The sequence below is a fragment of the Artemia sp. Qi Xiang Cuo genome, chromosome 5 (assembly GCF_049724085.1).
Source record: "Artemia sp. Qi Xiang Cuo chromosome 5, ASM4972408v1, whole genome shotgun sequence".
In the NCBI taxonomy this organism is placed as follows: Eukaryota; Metazoa; Arthropoda; class Branchiopoda; order Anostraca; family Artemiidae; genus Artemia; species Artemia sp. Qi Xiang Cuo.
The window spans coordinates 15,900,973-15,906,719 of NC_142798.1; positions in this window are offsets into that span (position 1 = coordinate 15,900,973).

The following is a 5,747-nucleotide window of genomic DNA, read 5'->3' on the forward strand; positions in this document are numbered from 1 at the left end:
GGTTTATGATAGTAGTATAAGAGTAGGCCCTTCTTTTTTTGATCTTCCGTTGAATGCTAATACCCGAAAGCTGACGATAGGATGTATCAGTAGGTAATGTGTTACCTGCAACAGTAGCGAGGAGTTGTCATCTATCATCAACGATTATTTTTATGTTGGCATTCTCTTTGAGTGCAATCAATTCTGGAGATCTCAATCTTGCATTTCCACCAACATAAGAGTTGAATTTTTTCGGTACTCCAAAGAAATTTAATTCCTTACTGTCATGACAATGCATGCATACATTTCCAATAGTCCTACCACTCGTACTTGTTTCATAGTTTAAATGCTTCTCCTTGTCGGCATTCAAAGCTACAATAACATTGTCATGTGAACACACTTTATTAAAATGCTCCATCTTCACTTTTTTTAAAGAAATGGCTCATGTGTTTATCGTTCCACCGCGTAGGAAAATACTGATTTAATACATGCAATAAACTAGATAGTGTCGATAACCCGCCATAAAGTACCAGTGGGAAAGCCGCATCGTGTCTCTGAGCAAGCAGATAGTACAATTGCTAGAGCCGTAAGCATATTTTATGTCATTTTAAGATACGTAAAAAAAAGTTGAATAATTCGAAGTCCAAAAAAATTTGTAGTCCAATAAAAAAAAGTGCTACTACAAACATTATTTTTCTAATAGTAAAGGTCATGACTAACATGCCTATACCATTCTCATTTTTGAGTTTGGAAAATATTAAATGTGATTTTTTTTTGTTTTAAGTATGTTTCATCTCATTCGAAGACATGTAAGAAAAGTTGAAAAAAATATATCATGTTAAAAAAAATAATAAAAAAAGTTAAAAAAAAATTCGAAAAAAAATACAAAAAAATGTGGGGAGGGGGCCAAAGAGTTGGAGGGGCGGGAGGCGCCCTTCGAGTTTGGGGATAGGGGACCGTTGGGGGGTTGAGGTCTCTGGTGGTTAGGGTCGTTGGTGCTTATGATCCTTGATGGTTCGTACTCACATACACCTTACAACTTGATTTGCAAGGATTTATAAGGTTTGTTCTGAATTTCATTATTGAAATTATTTTCTTGCCATCTACATTTCTCTTGGTATCAACTTTTTAGTATACTATAACGTTAGACTCTATTTTAAACTGACAACACTGTTCAAATACCACTTGTGTATCATACAGAACATGTTGAAAAAGTAAAGATATCTATTACTAAAATTCTTCTCTTGAAATCTACATTTCTCTCAGTACCAATTTTATACTATACTCTAACGTTAAACTCTATTTTAAATTGACAACACTGTTCAAACACCACTTGTGTATTGTACAGATCACATCGAAGAATTAAAGCTAGGTCAATTCATAAGACCATTTTATCATCGTTAACCATTTCCATAGATTGATATTGTTCCAAATTTATAATAAATAAGCTATGAGTTAACATGCTCTTCGGGGTTACCTTAACTGCTAATCAGTTTAACACTTTTTCTCCACCTTTATACGATACAATCGCTAATGCTATCTAGTTCTGTTTTTCCCTATTAATCAAATAAGATTGTTCGTACAGTCCAACTCGCAACTCCCTGATCCCTTTTTGCAAATATAGTTAGCTTTTACGTAAAGTGATTTAAAAGAATATGTCAATCAAACAATTCTGAGTGTAGCCTACTATTCTTTAATTAGCAACATCGTACATTTTGTTTAAATACATATTTTTTCATTTTCCAGATTCAAGATTTTATTTAACACAAATGAATACACAAGCTGAAGTATATAAAACGAGCCAACATAGAGCTACGATCGCAATGAATGGTACTTGTTATCAGAAAAAAATGTCAATTGCCAAAAAAAAATATGTTATGATGAAAGTGCCTCAAAAACCAGTCTGCTTGCGTTATATAATCTCAATTATACTTTCAAAACGTGTTTGTTCACTTTATAGGTATATAATATAAAGGATTGGTCGTTTTTGGGTAATTATTGAAGAAAAAAAACGAAAAAAAACATGTTATGATGAAAGTGTCTCAAAAACCAGTCTGCTTGCGTTATGCAATCTCAATTATACTCTCAAAACATGTTTGTTTACTTTATAGGTATATAATATAAAAGGTTTGGTCGCTTTTTGCAATGTGTACGTCAAACTGCACTGTATATTCTTGTGAAATTCCTTGTACAATTGAAACTTATACATGCTTACTACTGTCTCCAACTAGAAACAGGTATGAGAGGCTAGGTCTATATTGTTAAAACTTGTGTATTATACCGACCACATTCCAACTAATTATAGCAGAGCACTTGGGAATTTTGCGAGGACATGCTAAATCTTGCCTGGGCGTGCCAAATATTGTCTGCAGTGGGAATTTTGCCATGGGTGTTGTGACGTCAGAGGGCTTCCGTAGAAATCCTATAGGAAAAGGGATATGGGTGTTGTAGAAACTCTGTGGTAATTCCCTATGGGCGTTGTAGAAAGCCTTGCTATGGGCGTTAAAAAAACCTCAGGGGCCCCACTACTGGGGGGTTAGTTGCCCTCAAATTACTTTCGAATATTGTAAAGGGCACTAGCCCTTTGAATTTCCAATCGAATGAGGCTTTTTCAAGTTTCTACGACAAAGGTTTCCATAATAGCCTTATATGCCTCCAGGGCACAACTTACAACCCTTGCCCTGAAGGCTGTGGGGGCAGTGTCCTGCTCAAAGATATAATTTCCTGAATTTTAAACTGCGTGGAATTAAATGGCTATCTCAAAATTTTGATTGGATGTGTTTTGGAAATTGGTGGGCGTAAGAGGGGCGTTAGTCGCTATCTAATCACTTTCAACTATTAAAAAATGCACTAGACCTTTCAATTCCTAATTGAATGAGTCCTTTTGAAGTTTCTACGACAACGCTTTCAATAAAAACTTTATATGCCCCCAGGACATAACTTACAGCCCCCTTGCCCTGAGGGCTGTGGGGGGAGGGATTGTCATCTTTAAAGTCCTAATTTCTAAGACTTTTAACTACGTTGAACAAAATGGCTATCTAAAAATTTTGATTGGATGTGTTTGGGAAAAAGGTGGGCGTGAGAGGGGCGTTAGTTGCCCTCAAATAACTTTCGACTATTAAAGAGGGCGCTAGCCCTTTGAATTTCCAATCGAATGAGCCCTTTTTCAAGTTTCTACGACAAAGCTTTCAATAAAAATCTTATTTGCCCTCAGGGCATAACTTATAACCCTTGCCCTGAAGATTGTTAGGGGAGTGTCCTGCTCAAAGGTATAATTTCCTGAACTTTGAACTGCGTGGGACAAAATGGCCATATCAAAATTTGTATTGGATGTGTTTGGGGAAATGGTGGGCGTGGAAGGGGTGTTAGTTGCTTTCCAATCACTTTCGACTATTAAAAAGGGCACTAGCCATTTTGATTTTCAATCGAATGAGCCCTTTTTGAAGTTTCTACGACAACGAGTTCTATAAAAACCATATATGCCCCCAGGGCATAACTTACCACCCGTGCCCTGAGTGCTGTGGGGGGTATCATCCTCAAAGATGTAATTTCCAGAACTTAAAACTATGTTGATTAAAATGGCTATCTCAAAATTTTGATGGGGTGTGTTTGGGAAACAGCTGGGCGTGAGAGGGGGATTAATTGCCCTCCAATCACTTTCGACTATTAAAAAGGGCACTGGCCCTTTGAATTTCCAATCGAATGAGTCTTTTTTGAAGTTTCTATGGCAGCACCTTCTATAAAAAGAAACCTTATATGCCCCCAGGGCATAACTTACAACACTTGGCCTGAGGGCTGTGGGGGAGTTTCCTCCTCAAAAGCATAATTTATGTCTGGAAATCAACTACGCTGAACAAAATGGCTATCTCAAAATTTTGATTGGATGTGTTTCGTGAAATGGTGGGCTTGGAAGGGGTGTTATTTGCCTTCGAATCACTTTCGACTATTAAAAAGGGCACAAGCCACTACAATTTCCAATTGAATGAGCCCTTTTCGAAGTTTCTACGACAACTTCTTTGATACGAAGTGCCCTGCTCTAAAGGAAAATATAATAAATAATACATTGTGGCATCATGGTTCTTATATGTCCCCAAGGCATAACTTAAAACCCTTGCCCTGAGGGTTGTGGGGGAGTGTCCTCTTCAAAAATATATTTTCTATCCGCAAATCAACTACGCTGAATAAATTGGCTATCTCAAAATTTTTATTGGATGTATTTGGGGGAATGATGAGTGTGGGGGAGGGAGTAGGTGCCCTCCAAGCACTTTCGACTATTAAAGAGGGCACTATCCACTCCAATTTCCAATCGAATGAGCCCTTTTTGAAATTTCTGCGACAACTCCTTCTAAACGAAGTGCCCTAGTATGGAAAAAAACAAAAAACAAAAAAACAAAAATAATACATTGTCCCAACATCTTTCTTTACTTAGGCAGCGCGAATGCGCTACCTATGAAAGTACAAATTATATTCTGGCTTTTAGAAAGCATGGGGTTTAGAACCCTACTCAGATTAATTTCTGCTTGTTTTGAGTTTGACTTATTTTAATTTCTTATTTAATTTCTTTGGTTTGGGTTTCATTTATTTATTGATACTGATTGGTGGTAGTTGTATGATTGGTAGATTATTTGATTCTATATTTGTTCATTTTTGGTTTAATGGAGTTCTTTACTTTTTTTTAAAAAACTTATTTTGTGCAAAAAGTTGTTTTGATTAATGTTAATAAAATGAGCTACTACAGTGTAATAGAAAAATGCAGTTTTTCCTAAGAAGTAATTTTATTTAATGTTTTTTAATTAAAAATGTTTTTAAATTTCATCTATTTTCTTACGTCTAACTTGCTTAGAAGAAACCATCTTACTACTAAAGCTATTTATTCTTACACCCTTTTATATTAGAATCTAGTACATGAAAATGTAGTTCTTTGTAGAAATATCGATTTTGTTTTAAATATTTTTTTTTATTACAAAAATACTTAGAGGTGAAAAATTCCTGATGTTATAATAACATAAGCTACTACAGTACTATAGAAAGATGCAGTATTTCGTAAAAAAGTGATTCTACTTTTAAAATAATTTTTTAATTACAAAAGGTTTTTAACCCCATCAATTTCCTTTAAAATGAGCCATTAAACAGCTTTCTACGATGTTCTAGTGCCAAGCTATCTGAAGTGGAAAAGAAAAAAGAAAGAAAAAAGAAAAAAAATGCGATATATGCAGAATATCTTGGTTGCAGCAACTTTTATTGATTTTCAAGCCAATACATTTCCCTTGTTATTCAAGCCAAAGGACGGCAAGTTTCCTATGTAGGGGTTTAAAACAAGGCGGTTCTAATACCGTACTTCTTGTTTTGATTTGACTCTGTTTTAAGGATTTATGGGTTATTATATTTCTTAGTATTGGACGTCTCTACTAGGTAGCTAGCTACCGCTGCAACCCGGATTAGTTGAACTTGACTTTATTCAACAAAAACGGTATAAGTAAATTTTGTGCAAAGGAGATAGAGGCAACTCATTATGTCTCCCCTAACAATACAGAAAATGAAAAGAAATTTCACATCAATAGCTCAAGGAGCACACAAAAAAACATCGACTCACGGAAATAGTGCTATTCTTGTTTCTTGGTCTATAAACTGCGAGATCATCCGGCCAAATTCCCTACTCTGGTAAGCTTTTTTTAGTACACCAAGCTGGGCGGCGCAATCAATAAAATATACATGCTGCCGACGGCTTGTGCATTCATCTTGCAACATATTATAATCAAAGATATGTA